The 16,232-nt window shown below is 42.3% G+C and overlaps 1 protein-coding gene across 4 annotated transcripts in view; it reads right to left on the reverse strand.

Annotated features, from left to right (window-relative positions):
- LOC134610981 (catechol O-methyltransferase-like) overlaps nt 1–15,869 on the reverse strand; it is a 73,265-nt gene extending 57,396 nt beyond the window's left edge. Inside the window, exon 1 of one of the 4 annotated variants that reach the window (XM_063454438.1) lies at nt 15,847–15,869. The gene's annotated coding sequence lies outside the window, so the exon portion shown is untranslated. Of the gene's footprint in view, nt 1–2,731; nt 2,755–2,781; nt 2,987–9,189; nt 9,213–15,846 lie in introns of those variants that run through there. The other 3 variants (XM_063454439.1, XM_063454436.1, XM_063454437.1) reach the window with 3 other exon arrangements.
- Between the last annotated feature and the right edge of the window lie 363 nt (nt 15,870–16,232).

Below are 16,232 nucleotides of genomic sequence, written 5' to 3' on the forward strand. Positions count from 1 at the left end.
TAAACAAAGGGATTTAACTCCTAAATTGCAGAGGATTGAGCAGTGAGGCTGCAGGGGCATGTTCTATACACCAAAACTGCTTCATTAAGCTAAAGTTGTTCAGGTGACTATAGTGTCCCTTTAACCCGTTAACGCCGTTACGGCGTTCCATGCCGTCCCGCATTTAGTGGGCTTTAAAGCCGTTGCGGCGGCATGGAACGCCGTAACGGCTTTGAGCCCTGGAGCACCCGGGATACTCACCTACCCGGCGCTCCGCTTCGGGAGGACTGCCTGACAGCCCAGGCAGCCCCCCCATGGCAAATCAGGCCCCCGGGGGCCATGTGATCGCTCTCAAAGATGGCATAGCATTTGCAAAAGTAGACAACCCAAGGTATTGCAAGTGGGGTATGTCCAGACTTTCTTAGTAGCCACTTAGTCACAAACACTGGCCAAATATCTGTTTTTTGCTTTTTTAACACAAAAACAAATATGAACGCTAACTTTGGACAGTGTTTGTGACTAAGTGGCTACTAAAAAAGACTAAACATACCCCACATTCAATACCTTTGGTTGTCTACTTTTTCAAATGGTATGCCATTATGGGGGTAATTCTCATTCCTGGGCTACCATACCGTCTCAAAGGTAACATTACCAATCTGGCAAATTTCTATTTGAAAATGGAACGTTTTAGATTTGACCCTGTAACGTTCCAAAACACCATAAAACCTGTTAATGGGGGGTACTGTTGTACTCGTGAGACATCGCTGATTACAAATATGTGCATTTTTGTGCACTAAAACCTAACAGTATTATGACATTCAGAGCTAAAATGTCAGACGGAAATACAAATTTAAAAAAAAATCTTTTCTCACATTTTTTTACATTTTATTCATAACGAATTATGTTCCATATATGAATAGTTAATTATAAATTAAAGCCCTGTTTCTCCTGAACAAAATTATATATAATAAGTGTGGGTGCATATAATATGAAAGAGGGGAACTACGGGTGAACAGACATATAGCGCAAATTCCAGTTTTTGTTTACGTTTTGTTTTGATCAGAACGTGCACTATTGACTCCGTCCTGAAGGGGTTAAGTTTAAAAGCCTGTGCAGGGTATGTACATATACAACTTGCACTGAATATATTGTGCTCTGTTCACCATAGATGTACATGAACTTTCACCTAGCAACTTCCTATTTTAAAGCTAAGCTAATGAAACACATATCTAGGATAAAAATTTAATCATATACTTTGATGTGTGTTATCCAATCAAACATCTTCTACCCATATATAGAGAGATGCTACTGATTTATTATATTAGTATGTAATGAAATGTGATAATAAAAATGGATGTGCGTCAGTTTACAAAATGTTAGATTATAAAAAGCCATATTCTTTGTTTATGACAATACATAAAACACATTTTTGTAGTGGTAGCTATAGCAACAGAATAAATGTATTTTTGTTATACATATGTATCTGACATCATTTATTTAATGTGTTGTCTCTGGGATCAATAAATAAACAAGTTCAATATTTTATTTTTTTATAAATTGGCAAAGACTGGAAAAAAAATCTCTAATTCAGCTAAATTAAAGATTGTTTCCAAGTATACAAAATTATTTTGTTGATCTTAAGTTATGGATCCCATGTTTAACACTAGAAGGGATATTCACTACAATGAGAAATTCTGGGAATAAAAAGTGAATTCACAATCACCAATGATTACTTTTTGCTTACATTTAAAATTTACTTTAAATAAAAAAAATAAAAAAATGTGGACTTTAGTGAGTAAACCTGTAATTCTCCAAATAACATCTAAAATAGAGGAATAAATAAGTATTATAATTATTATTGTATAAAGTTAATCTTTTTTCCATTTCATTTCAGTTAGTAACAGTTATAACAGTCCAACAATACTGCATCATTTAGCAATTGCACAAAACCATTAAATGAAATGTGTTTCTTGGCAGCTTAGAATACATACAGCAGATTGAATTCGCCCACTAGTGACTTACTAGTGAAAAGCCCAGTTGAATGAGAATTCACCTCTAGTGAATATGACGTGGATACTTCATGCTTGCACGGGGGAAACTTTTTGGGGTACAGAATAAAAATTGCTAAAAGTAACTTTGTAGCTGAATATTCACAGAAGAAACACTGTAAATACTCAAATTCCAGGAAACCCAAATTGGAAAGTCCTTCCCCATCCCTATAATAAGTTAATCAAAGAAGAAATCTTTTTAAAAAAAAAAAAAAAAAAAAATCTAAAACAGATGTAGTAATTATTTGTACAAAACGAAAATCCATCCATTGAACTACTAACATATATCTTGTTAATCTTTATTACTTACATTTATTTCTATTAGTATTTTACTAGTATTACTCTTTTCCTTTCTACTGCTTGCAGAATGAAAAAATATCTCACTTACACTGTAAACAAAATCTAAATGTATTAAACAGATCAGTAAAAAAAACCAACACAGATCATTTTTCCCAGTATTTAGTTGTTCCATGACCTTTAGCACACAGCCTCGCACTGCCTGTTCCCACCGTGCACACAGCATTCTAGAATGGAGTCTGTTGCATTGAATGGATATATGGAATGTTGAGTGCCTCTCTCACAGGTTTCTCTCCGAGCAGAGAATACAATATTACAGACACTCACACTCCGCAGACTAAAGAAAGACAGTAGCCATGAGTGTGAGCTCAGAGACACTGAGGTCAGTGAGTAATGTAGAACGTTACCTTTACAGCTATCTGTGTACTCGGCTCCCCGGGAGCCCCTGCTTCCTTACCTTGTTGTTGTCAGGCTGCAGCCCCTGGTAAGTCCTCAGTAATTCTCCAAGTGACGTGAACTTTAGAGCAGAATGCGCGCTGCTGCCTGCCTGCCTGCTATCACATTTCATCACATCACCCAGTGTGCTCTGGGGCCGATATGCACAATACTGCGAGAACAGCGCCCAGTGTGTGTGCCCCTGCCATCTCCCCTCCCACAGTACAGATGATGCTTTGCTGTACATTAGCAATTAAACTCTCTCAGGGGAGGAGAGCATTCACATACAGGGCTGGAACATACCTTGCAGGGTTTAGGTGTATTAGAGCGTAACATGTTCACAAAGACCTTGTTGACCACAAATGCAAGTAGACAACATAATGTGATGCGAGATTGGAGCAGCAGCACCAATTTTCAGTTGATATCATTAAAGGAAAATTCTAATTCATTAAATAAAGAATGGGAGGGGGTAAATTAAAAACCGTGGGCCGTCGCAGAGATAGATATAGAGAGGGTCCTGGTGCAAGAATTTTTTTTGGCCTCGTATAGCAAGGTCGATACCCATCTCTCATACAACTCCAACTGATTTGCCAGTTGGGTACTTACCATTTGCCCATCCGTGCAGGGTTGTTTGTAGCACTGAGCAGTGTTTGCATGTTTTTGGAGTATGTGTGAGCAAATAGAGAGGCATGCTTGTATGTAGTGTTGACGTTTGAATGCAGGAGTGTATTTGTGTGTAGTGTTTGAGTTTGAATGCCGAGATGTATGACATATAAAATACATTACCACACACACACATTGACATAAACACACTCTGACACATGCAGTTACACAAAGACACACGCAATGACATCCAGATACCCAGATACAAACACAGACTCATAGATAGATACATAGGCACTACATGCTGGGTGCGGGGGGCTTCTGCTGGATGAGGCTGTGGGAATATACAGAGTCTGCTTCTGCTGTTCGCGGCCCCCTCCTTTCAGGCTCTGCCTTTAAGCCTCCCTTCTGCATGGCTCCGTGTGTGCAGCTGGGAGGAAGTGACAGGGGGCCCAATATGAAGGGGCACAATCAAGCTGTGGTGCTTTCACAAATGTTCCAAAATTACTTAACTAAAGGAATGCTCCAAACACTATAACCACTGTAGTGGTTATAATGCCAAGCGTGCCCTGGTGTCAACCCAATGTAAGTAGTCAAACCAGTTTTAGTAAATTGGTTATGGTACCTGGAGTGTTATTTTAACAGGTATTAGATAAGTTAATTGCAAATCAAAACTCAGGTGAAACAAAGCTTTAGCTCTAGCTCTGGATATAGTGACTAAAAAAAGATGGCACTCGAGTGTAATTTGCATCATGGTAAAGGAGAAAAAAAGATGAACATTGTATTGTAGAGGCAGATCTGCATACACACCCGCATTTATAAGTGCGTACCACTTTTACATTTAAAATAAGGTGGCCTTGGGGGGGCGTGGCCTGGATCGCACCGAGAGCAGTCGCATGCCTGCGGAGCTCCCGAGCAATAACAGCGATAAATGCAGATTAATTGATCCACACAAAGACTACCTTTCAGCCCCCAACCTCAACGACACCATGGGGAAAAGAAATAAAAAGTTAAAAACTCACCCTGAGGACGGATCCCGGAAAATAGGCGATCTTTTTCTGGCGAGGCCTAAACCTAAAATGGCGGCGACCCCAGATCCTCAAAGCTCATCCTAGGAGGAGGAAACACTGGATGCTCCGGATCCCATACCAGAGGCTACAGACCCCATACCGGGCCTAGTAATTGGTGACCTGAGAGCTCCGGCCACCCAGGGTAACATCTTGAATATACTGCAGAACCTGCGCGCCCTGTTCCGCTCAGACATGGCGATTTTGCAGGAGGAATTGACCGCCGTTATAGGCAGAGTGAGGGTTGCCGAGGAGGACATAACCGCTATGGCAGAACGCCAGCAAGCAACGGAGGAGAAGCTAATACACCTCCAGTCCTCACACCAGGCACGGCTGCATGGCCTAGACGACGCAAAACGCTGCTCCAACATAAAAATCAGAGGCATTGCCGACTCTATAGACGACAATGAATTGCCACATTTAATCCAACGCCTCTTAGCCACAATACTTAACCCCAAGCAGGCGAAGACTGTACTAGTGGAGGGCGTACACAGACTCTCCAAGTCGCCAAGAGCCCCAACTGAGGCCTCCCGCGATGTCCTTCTCCGACTACAGTCTACAAAATGGCGGTGATGGCGGCGCTCGGCAGCCAGAGCCCATACCAATTCGAGGGCATGCAGCTCATCTTCCTGCAGGACCTTTGCAGAGCTACTCTCACCTGGAGACGGTATGTGCAGCGAGTCACCACGACCCTCAGGACGGCTGGAATCGGGTACTGATGAGGCCCATCCATGCTAATAATTACAAAGGGAGCAACAACGTATCGACTGACGTCGACAGAAGACGCAGGAACTTTCCTCGGTAAACTAGGACTTAAAACAATAGACACCTCCAACCAGACTCCTAATTGCTCCTGGGACATCCCCAACATAGTCCCATTTGTGCCGCGCTCCGCTGCTGTCACAGGCTGAAACACATGGACATGCAGGATAATGCCACCCGGCTAAGGAGCCAACGGAACCCAACAGACCATATGACACCTGGTCACAGAACTTTTTATTTTTTTGTTCTTATCTTTTATTCTTGTCTTGTTTTGTTTTCCTTGCATTTCATGCAATTGTTAGGTGTTTCTTACAACACTATTGTACTCTATACGCAGGACAGATTCCCATGCCCCCCTTACTGCTGCAGAGAGCGCACCCCCCCCCCATAAGAAAAGCGCAACCAATAGGTCAGAGAAAACACGGCGGCATGCCACTCTCCTCTCATAACCAGGAGGGCTTGATGGTACACCCCATAAAAGTTACCGCTCAGCACCCCATTATAATTACCGGCTGATGCCCACACATACAGCCAATAAACAGCGGCTACTAGGGCTACCAACCCACTCCTACCAAGGAGGTGAGTGATCCTTTCACCTGGTCTAGGACCATTCATACATAACCCCATCCCCCCCACCCCAGTACACAAGCATTGCCTTAGTCTCAAGCATAAACCCTTCCCCCGAGCACCCACCGATGACAGAGCACTAAGCAGTATTAAACTCTGCTTCACTCTCCTGGAGAGCCTTTAACCACAAGACTTAATGTCTGGAACACATAACGAACCCTATGCTTCCAACCGACAAGCTAAAACCACTAAAAAGCACAGACGTGTCTTTCACGCAAGTGCGTATCAACAACTCTACCCTTACCATGAATACTACAATAGAAGATGGGGCTACAATGCTTACTTAAAATCGGTATACTAAAACAATACTCTGCTTCATTTGACTACCAGACCTAAGAATAGCCCATATCACGCAGGACGAGAATTACCACCTTCCCTCTCCAGATTAAGTTAAGATGGTTAGGTGCCCCACTCCTTTGTCATGCTGGGGAACAGTATTATCCTATATGTGCCTAGAGAGAGACCCCCCCACCCCCCAATTATTTTTTTAGATCGGTAACCTTAGACTAACACAGCCTACTCTTATTCATAAAATGTGCACTGTACTTACTGAAATGTCCACATAAATGTCATACTATGTTTGATGCCCAGTTTGTACCAGCTGTTGTGGCAGTACAAGCTCGCTTGTTTATTGAATGCACGAAAAAAAAAAAAAGAATTAAAAAAAAAAAATACAAGGTGGCCTTTAGCTCATACCAGTGTCATTTACATACAATACTAATTCATTCAAACTAATTTACATTTAAAGTGGCCATCATAGTTTCTTCTGCACAGCTGGATGGACAGCACTAATGGAGGTGGAAGGAGGCAGAAGCCATTCAGGTCCCTTGCAATAACTGTGTTACTGTGTGCACTATTACTCAGGAGGAAGTGGCCGGGCAGGGGATTATTTTGCTTTCTGCGCAGCAATAAGGAATGCCTTGAGACAGCAATATCTGCACTGTGACTGGCAGCGTGAGAGAGTGAGTTTTATACTCCCCTTCCACTCTTCACCTCCCTTTAGAAACTGAAAGGCAAATTCAGAACATGCATATCTAGTACAATGCACATATACAAAAATACACAGTTTCACATATTACAAGGTTTCCAAAAGACTACGATCTGAAGCAAAAAAAATATGGAGTGTTAGTCGAACAACATGGTCAAACATTGTCAAGGCCATAGTACCCTAAAACTGGTGGGTCCCATTTTTTTCGGTCAATCTTTATTTTTGCAGTGCTTAGGGTTACAGACATGCTTGTGTTACCACAACAGCAGGTACAAGATAGTGAGAGGAAACCGTGTCATGGCAATCAATAACAGCACATTTATTTATTTATTTTAGTTAGTAGGTTCAGCTTAGGTATCGAATAATAAAACAAGCATTTTAGGTATGTCAGTGGTAAGAGATCAGAAGTGTGTTAAAAACAGGTTACGCAGGGGGCGGAGCCTGGACACCATACCGAGCAGACGTGTCTAACACGGGCTCCAACCGAGCGGGCAAAAACGGGGCAAAAAGCAGGGGCAACATGGCCCAAAGTTCATCAAGGGTGCACAACCTACGTCGGGGGTGCCCCGCTGAAGTGAAAGACACTACCCCGAGGCCCGTCAGGGCAGGGAGCACAGAGATCCGGGCGCGGCCTACTGAGGCAGGGGAGAGGCGGCCGCTCTCCTCGGCACTGAGGCCCTCCAGAGACTTGAATTCAGCCTGCCCCCCCCCCCCCCCCCGGACCGGTGGGGGTGATCCCGGTCCACCAAGCGGAGACGACCCGAGGCCGGCAGAAGCAACACAGGCCAGCCCGTAGGCAAAACGCGAGCACAGAGCTTCATTTAAGATGGCGGAAAGCATGGCTGCTGAGAGCCCCTCCGACGCTTCACATGATGTCCTGGCGAGGATTGCCAGACACTTTGAAGAGTTTTGGCAGCGGCTGGAGTGCAGACTACTTAAGCCTGCCCCACCTCACGGTGAAGTCCTTACCAGGCAGGACCCACGACCAAATAGCCGGCAAGCAGCCAAATACCATGGCACCCGATCGACACCACGGAAGGCACAGAAGCCTCGACTGCCGCCGGGTCACCCTCGCACAAGGCGCAGGCAAATCGGCAACAGGCAGCAACACAGGGGGAATCCCCGTGCAGCAACGCAGAGTCCAAGACGGACACCCCGGCGCACACTACAGCACCCTGGTCCTAACCAGCCGGGAGAGGGAATACTGCTACAGCGCGGAGAATACTCTGAGAGGAACCCAGCACGTACCCAACTGAGCACCAGCATGGCCCGGATTTTGAGACAAAGCAGTGATATCCAAGCGATGCCCACAAGCAAGATAAAAGTTGCGGGACTCCTGCGGCAAAACGTGACTCTGCCCCAACGGGGAATCGGCTGAACACACAGCTATGCTGAGGACTCTAACAACCCTGGCATGCAACTCCTGTAACAGTCCTGTAACGTATAGTGCTACTGCTACTGTTCATTTTAATGTTAATTTTACTATGCACCTCTACTTTTATAACCCTTGCCACTGAGATTAATACAATAAGCGACTAGCAATGTGGATAGCCAGGGCCAGTGTAAAAATCCTGCCTCTTCTCTGATGTACAAGCTAGACTGAGCCTGAACTACACTACTCGCATAACGCTATCTGATGCCCGAACTAGGTGATTAACTTTACCAGTGATATTGACTTCAGCTGTTAGATTATCTACTGTTCAATACTTAAACTCTCTAAATATAAAAATGTGCTTGATTTTGCATGTACCTATATGTTTCAATTGTCTTTCAAGCGTTGGAGGAATGCCTTTGGGGTACCTCACAACAATCTGTTAACAGCGCATGCACTACAAAAATAAAGAATTAAAAAAAAAAAAAAAACAGGTTACGCAATCTTACTATATGATTTTTTTGTTGAAGTAAAGCAAGCTAAATGTGTCAGATGGAGACTAATGTTGATAATGATGTTGAGTATTAACTAACAATAATATTAACTAGCAGAAGAGATACCACTGGTTGCTGGGAGGTAAACTGTAGCTGCCTGCCAGTGTAAGCAACGCAATAGAGTAAAACAGAGTCAGACCGGATTGGGAGGGCTTCGGTTCAGGTTGGTAGGTATGGTAGGGGTGCAAGCCGAGAGCATTGCCCAAAATCGGGCAATAAGGCAGTCCAAAGCCCCAAGGAGTGGGTCGTCCTGGGCGGGTGGACGTGGGCAAACCCATGGCCCTGCAAGCCATGTGGCATCGGCAATTTTGAGTAGTAGGCCGCAACCTTCCAGCTCACCCTTAATACCGATGTCTCGCTACCGATTGTAATTTTAACATAGAAGATAAATATGCTAGAAAATCTCTGTGAATCAAAATGACGCTTATTAGATAAACATGCCACCTGCAATACTTACATAACAGATGATGAGCCACGGCTAGCAAGATTCAATAACTTTCCTAAACCCTCATCACACAGGATATAAGCTGCTTCAAGACGGACTCACCAAATTCATCTTTTACTATGGTTACATGTAATAGGACACATGTGAGTGAAGGGGGAGGGGTATTCAAGCCTAGATTTTTAATGAAATAAATATGTGTACACTAGAGAAAGAAAAAAGGAACCAAGCCATATTCACATTCAGGATGTGTGATCTAGTACAAAGGTTCTTGTTCACAAAGTTATAGGACTATATTAGCTGTTTATACAATGAAGAGAAATGTACAGGCACTCTTCCATCTAACAGGTGCTGGATATCCGGGTAACCCACTCCTGGTACCTCCCAATGATATATGCAACAAAAAAGGATACCGCACTCTGTATAAATACTGCTTAGAAGCTAATTCTTGCAAAAATAGTTTTATTTAAATAATCAAAGCGAATAGAATATCATAAAGGTATAATTGATGACTAACAAAATATATCTACAATCCTACCATTGCACCTAAACAATAATTAATATATACAGAAAGCCCCCAATATAAACCGCAATAGATAATCAAGTAAAGTGCACAGAGGCACTATATGATAGAGAGCCCTCTATCTCTTATATACACTGTACAGAAAAATTCATCAGTAATATAGAAAAAATATATGTGAAAAAACAAAGAGAATGTCCAAAAAATAAAACAGTAAAAAGAAGAAAAAAAATAAGAAAAAATGAGAAAAAAATGAAAAAAGTATTTACAGTCCAAATGTGTGTACACTGATGATTATAAGTAGTTATTACTCCAAGTGTTTAATGGTTAGATCTCACCACAGTTAGAGGCCAGAGGATTCCCTGTATCATTTGTTGTTTGTATCTGCGTCCAAGGGATTATCTCCGGTCTGTGCCAGGATAGAGGAACATGTAGTCAGTCCTCCTTTGTGCAATGCGTCCTCCAGGCTCCTTCCTTGCTTGCTCGTTGTTGTAGAGGGTCTCTTTACCTTTGATGAAATGCTGTAGCAGGCGGTGGGGTGCTGTAACGGGCTGCGCGCTCGGAATCCAATGATCCCTTCAATGGCCCTGTCGGGAATGAGTGTGAGAAGCTGCTTATGTCTCTATTGCGCGCCCGCCCTTTCTCGCGGGTCGCGCTATGATGACGTCACACTCTAATCGACATGAATGTGCTCCACAGAGCGAAAATCTCAAAATAACTTTATTAACATATTTACATATCTACAAAACTCACAAAACCATTCCCAACTATCCAAAAGACCTTAAAGGTGTTTAAAGTTGGAAACAACTTAAAATAAAAATACTAATCTGTTATATATTTACAATTATGAATGGTTAATGACCAAAAAGGGGGAAAGATTATGCTGTAAGGAACATAGGTCGTTATTATTATTGTAAAGTGATATGGCCGACACCCACTCCATATCCTTTTTAAAGGGACACAGTCACTTTATTGAATCCTCTGTTTTTTAAACCATATCTATGTAATTTCTCTGTTGTGGCTCATCTGTGTAACTCAGAGGTGCCTCTGTAAGCATGTAGTAAAAGTATGTCACCGAATTGGTACATAAAGTGTTAAGACACTGCAATGGCCCCTCAGAGATAAATACTCCGGCTGTTTAAAAAATAGAGATGTACTCACCAGTGGTGTACCAATGGAATATATCCATGGCCATCCCAAATGAGGACCCCGTAATAACTATTCGGGTTGCGGACCAACATAGGTTAATTTTATGAGAGCCAGAGGTGGAGATAGGGGACCAGGTGGACCAATCATGGTCAAAATCTGATAAAGATAAAATCATAATGTTATGACGGTTACTTGGATCTGAGTACAGAGTATATAAGTTTAAACAATGCAAACCTGTATTATAAAAAATGTTTCAAATCATAATCCTCATTCAAACCCTGTGGATATAATGTGTCCAAGACACTAATCCACTTCGTCTCCTTGCACAAAAGTGCCTTCTGTCTATCCCCACCCCTCCGTAGGGGCTTGACAGTATCGATCACTTGAAAGCGTAATTGATTTACGCTGTGACCGTGTTGAATAAAATGTCTAGGCACTGGTTTAGCATCTGTTCCCTTTTGTATAGCGGCCCTAATGTCCCTCTTATGTTCACCAATACGGTCTTTGATCGGTCTTGTAGTTTCTCCAACATAAAGAAGACCGCAAGGACACTTAAGGTCTTTTGGATAGTTGGGAATGGTTTTGTGAGTTTTGTAGATATGTAAATATGTTAATAAAGTTATTTTGAGATTTTCGCTCTGTGGAGCACATTCATGTCGATTAGAGTGTGACGTCATCATAGCGCGACCCGCGAGAAAGGGCGGGCGCGCAATAGAGACATAAGCAGCTTCTCACACTCATTCCCGACAGGGCCATTGAAGGGATCATTGGATTCCGAGCGCGCAGCCCGTTACAGCACCCCACCGCCTGCTACAGCATTTCATCAAAGGTAAAGAGACCCTCTACAACAACGAGCAAGCAAGGAAGGAGCCTGGAGGACGCATTGCACAAAGGAGGACTGACTACATGTTCCTCTATCCTGGCACAGACCGGAGATAATCCCTTGGACGCAGATACAAACAACAAATGATACAGGGAATCCTCTGGCCTCTAACTGTGGTGAGATCTAACCATTAAACACTTGGAGTAATAACTACTTATAATCATCAGTGTACACACATTTGGACTGTAAATACTTTTTTAATTTTTTTCTCATTTTTTCTTATTTTTTTTCTTCTTTTTACTGTTTTATTTTTTGGACATTCTCTTTGTTTTTTCACATATATTTTTTCTATATTACTGATGAATTTTTCTGTACAGTGTATATAAGAGATAGAGGGCTCTCTATCATATAGTGCCTCTGTGCACTTTACTTGATTATCTATTGCGGTTTATATTGGGGGCTTTCTGTATATATTAATTATTGTTTAGGTGCAATGGTAGGATTGTAGATATATTTTGTTAGTCATCAATTATACCTTTATGATATTCTATTCGCTTTGATTATTTAAATAAAACTATATTAGCTGTTTAAAATACCACTCCACTTTGGATACTATTTCACTGTTTAATTCCGTTTACTTGGATGATAAAATGATGACGTTGTAGCAACTTTGGAATAAATATACTGTTTAAAATGGCCAAACTTTTAATATTTATCGCTTACAATGCACCTGGTCACAAATGTATTTCTTTATTCATTCTATTTTCTTAAAGGGACACTATAGTCACCAGAACAAGTAAAGCTTATTGTGTTTGTTCTGGTGAGTTTAGTCAGTCCCTGCAAGCTTTTTGATGTAAACACTGTCTTTTCAGAGAAAAGGTACTGTTTACATTACAGCCTAGGGATAAGCACTAGAGGTGCTTCCTGGGGAAGTGCTGCATGGTGTGTGTGTGTAGGGTCGGTAGGGGGGCTAGATGGTGGTTTTAACACTATAATGACAGGAATACATGTCTTTCATTTAATTATTATTATTATGTTATTATTTATATAGCGCCGACAAATTCCGTTGCGCTTTACAGTGGGTGGACGAATAGACATGTAGTTGTAACCAGACAAGTTGGACACACAGGAACAGAGGGGTTGAGGGCCCTGCTCAATGAGCTTACATGCTAGAGGGAGTGGGGTAAAGTGACACAAAAGGTAAGGATATTATTAGACTAATGACAGCTGCAAGAGAGGAATCAGTTGGCAGCTATTAACAGTTTAATTGATACATTTTTATGAAGAAGTGGGTTTTTAATGATTTTTTGAAGGAGTGGAGACCCTGCGAGCATCTAACGGAGGAGGGAAGTGAGTTCCACTAGAACGGTGCAGCCCTGGAGTAGTCTTGAAGGAGAGCATCAGAGGTGGGAGTACGGACAGAAGATAGACGTAAGTCTTCAGCAGAGCATAAGGGCCTAGACGGGACATACTTGTGTATTAGTGAGGATAGATAGGTGGGAGCAGCATTATGTAGAGATTTGAAAGCAAGAACCAGAATTTTAAATTGAGCCCTATATCTAACAGGAAGCCAATGTAGGGACTGACAGAAAGGTGAGGTGCAGGAGGACAGGAAGATGAGCCTCGCTGCCGCATTCATTATGGACTGTAACGGCGCAAGTTGGGAGCACGTAAGACCACTGAGAAGCGGATTACAGTAGTCAAGGCGAGAAAGGACAATGGAATGGACCAGCACCTTAGTCGCATCTGGTGTTAAGTAGGGTCGGATGCGCGCAATGTTTTTGAGATGGAAACGACAGGATTTGGCGATAAACTGAACATGAGGCATGAAGGAGAGGTTGGAGTCAAAGAGAACACCTAGGCAGCGAGCCTGCGTTGTGGAGCTGATGGTAGCACCGTAGACTTGGATTGAGGGAGACATAGGAGTAGCAACAGTTGAGGGAGGAAAGACTAGAATTTCAGTTTTGGTCAAGTTGAGTTTAAGGAAGTGGGCAGCCATCCAGTTAGAAATAGTAGAGAGGCAGTCAGAGACACCAGTCAAGAGGGATGGGGAGATATCAAGAGAGGACAGACAGATTTGCATGTCATCTGTATAGAAATGATATTAGATGCCTAAGGAGCTAATGAGTTTACCAAGGGAGGCAGTATAGATGGAGAACAGTAGGGGACCAAGGACTGAACCCTGGGGGACATCAACAGAGTGGAGCCGGGGAGAAGAAGCAGAGCCAGAGAAAGAAACACTGAAAGAGTGCTGGGAGAGGTAGAAGGAGCACCAGGATGCGGAGGATGAGAAGAAGCCGTCGATGATCAACAGTGTCAAAAGCTGCAGACAGGTCAAGGAGAAGTAGGATAGAGTCGTGACCACGAGACTTTGCAGCGAGTAGATCATTGGATACTTTGGTCAGTGTCATTTCCACAGAGTGCTTAGCGTGGAAACCAGACTGAAGCGGGTCTAGCAGAGAGTTAGACTCGAAGTCTGTCAATCTTGCATACACAACTCTTTCAAGGATCTTGGAGCAAAAGGCAGTAGCGAGATAGGACGGTAGTTGGATGGGGAGTTAGGGTCAAGGTTAGGCTTCTTTAGAATTGGGGTTACAGTTGCATGTTTGAAGGGCGATGGATATATGCCAGAGGAGAGAGAGAGAGATTGAGAATTTTAGTGAGAGGTGGAGAAAGAGAAGACAGAGGACGGATGAGATGCAAGGGAATTGGATCTAGGGAGCAGGTGGTGGGGCGGGAGGACTGGAGCAGAGCAGAAACCTCTTCCACTGTAGCGGGTGCGAATGAACATAGAACAGCAGAGGGAGTGAGGTTAAGGGAAGTATTGTAAGGGGAAGAAGAAAGATGAGAGATCTCTTCCCTGATTGTAGAGATCTTGTCAGTGAAGTGAGTTGCAAAGTCTAAGGCGGTTAAGTTAGTAGTTAATGATTCTTCATTGGATAAGAGATTATCTACATTTATTTTTTATTTCATCAACGGTTTTATAAATGATCAAAAAAATTTAACACATTTTTTTGTTTGTTTATGCACTTGATATGCAAGAAATGTTTTAAATAAATGTTACCCTAATTCCATTTTCTCTACAGTAATAAAATAACTTGGCAATGAAAGGGTTAGTGGTGAAGTGGATGGGTGTAAGAGGTTAAAATTACCTAGGCAATGGATAGACATGTTCACATTATGCAGACGGGCACGTGTGATTGGGATTGGTTGGAGTTTGGTAACCTCCCACGAATAATACTGTCATGGATCAATCACCACCAAGTATGATTCTAAGGCTCCTGATCAATAATCCATAATCGAGCACTCGGGAGACAATAAACCACAGACACACTTGTTGTAGCTTCAAATATCGTCTCTGCTTTATTGGGAGAGCATTGAGTATTTATGCAATTTTAGAATAGGGATATAGCTGCAAACATAGTCTTATTTTAGACTGCGACTGTTAACTCAGACTGTCGCAAGCACAAGGTGCAACGTCTTCATATTCATCAGCTGTAAGCAGTTCCTCTTGTTACACATTTAGACATAGATCACAGGAAGGTTAGCATAACCTTTATATCAATTTATATTATTTCACAATGCTATTGGGTAACCTCAGGTTCTGTAACTTTACTGTTTATCAGTTGCTCTCCTTCTTATACATAATTATATATGTTTATTTAAGCCTTAAAGGGAAACTCTCAGCAACAAAATAGCTGCATCTTAATGCAGTGGCTTTGTTTGCATAGATGCCTGTTTTTTTTCAGTCCATGTAAAATTACCACATCTGAGAAACTGTATTGTGAGAGACTCAGAAAACAACCTTCTTGTAACCAGACTTGTATTTTTTGTACAGATTGATTGCATGCTTATACTTGTGCAAGCCTTTCTTTTATCAACCTGTGTTTCGTTATACACTGTTGATAGCTCCCCCATGATGTTCAAGCATTGATGTCTGGTTCACATGGCTGTTGAAAATTTCCTCTTCTTACCAAGCTCCCTTTGATTTTTCTTCTATAGGCTAACAACCTTCTTTTTTAATTATGCTGTTTTTCACAGTCTTTCCAAATTTGTCAAACGTCTGAAAGGCTCATAGTTTACAAATCTTAGAAGCATTAATGGGATACTCTGGTTACCATAACAACTTCTTCTAAACAAAGTTGTTCTGATTCCAGGAGGCACCCAGAAGCACTCTTACCTTAAGGGGTTAAACTGTTCTCCAGCACTGATCTGCAAGTTCCCCAGATGGCATCTGACTTCTGAATCTCCGTTTCAGGAAACGGGGAGTGCCTCTGGGCAGGGGTGGAATAAATGGATTGGATCCAAGAAAGTCAGCGGAGACCGAAACCCAAATGTTCTAATCGTTAAGAGAAAGGACCAGTCAACGCCTTCAAAAGCTTTTTCTGCATTTTCCACCAAAAGGACAAATGCTACAGTATTAGATTTAGCTGCAATGAGTAGATTAATAATTTTATAGGTGTTAACCTGTTGTCTCTCTCTGCGGCATGAAGCCTGATTTATCTGATTGATTGACTAGTCCCATTAGGAGGCGTAGATCTTTGCGTCGACATCTATGAGTGAAAG

The sequence above is a fragment of the Pelobates fuscus genome, chromosome 5 (genome assembly GCF_036172605.1).
Source record: "Pelobates fuscus isolate aPelFus1 chromosome 5, aPelFus1.pri, whole genome shotgun sequence".
In the NCBI taxonomy this organism is placed as follows: domain Eukaryota; kingdom Metazoa; phylum Chordata; class Amphibia; order Anura; family Pelobatidae; genus Pelobates; species Pelobates fuscus.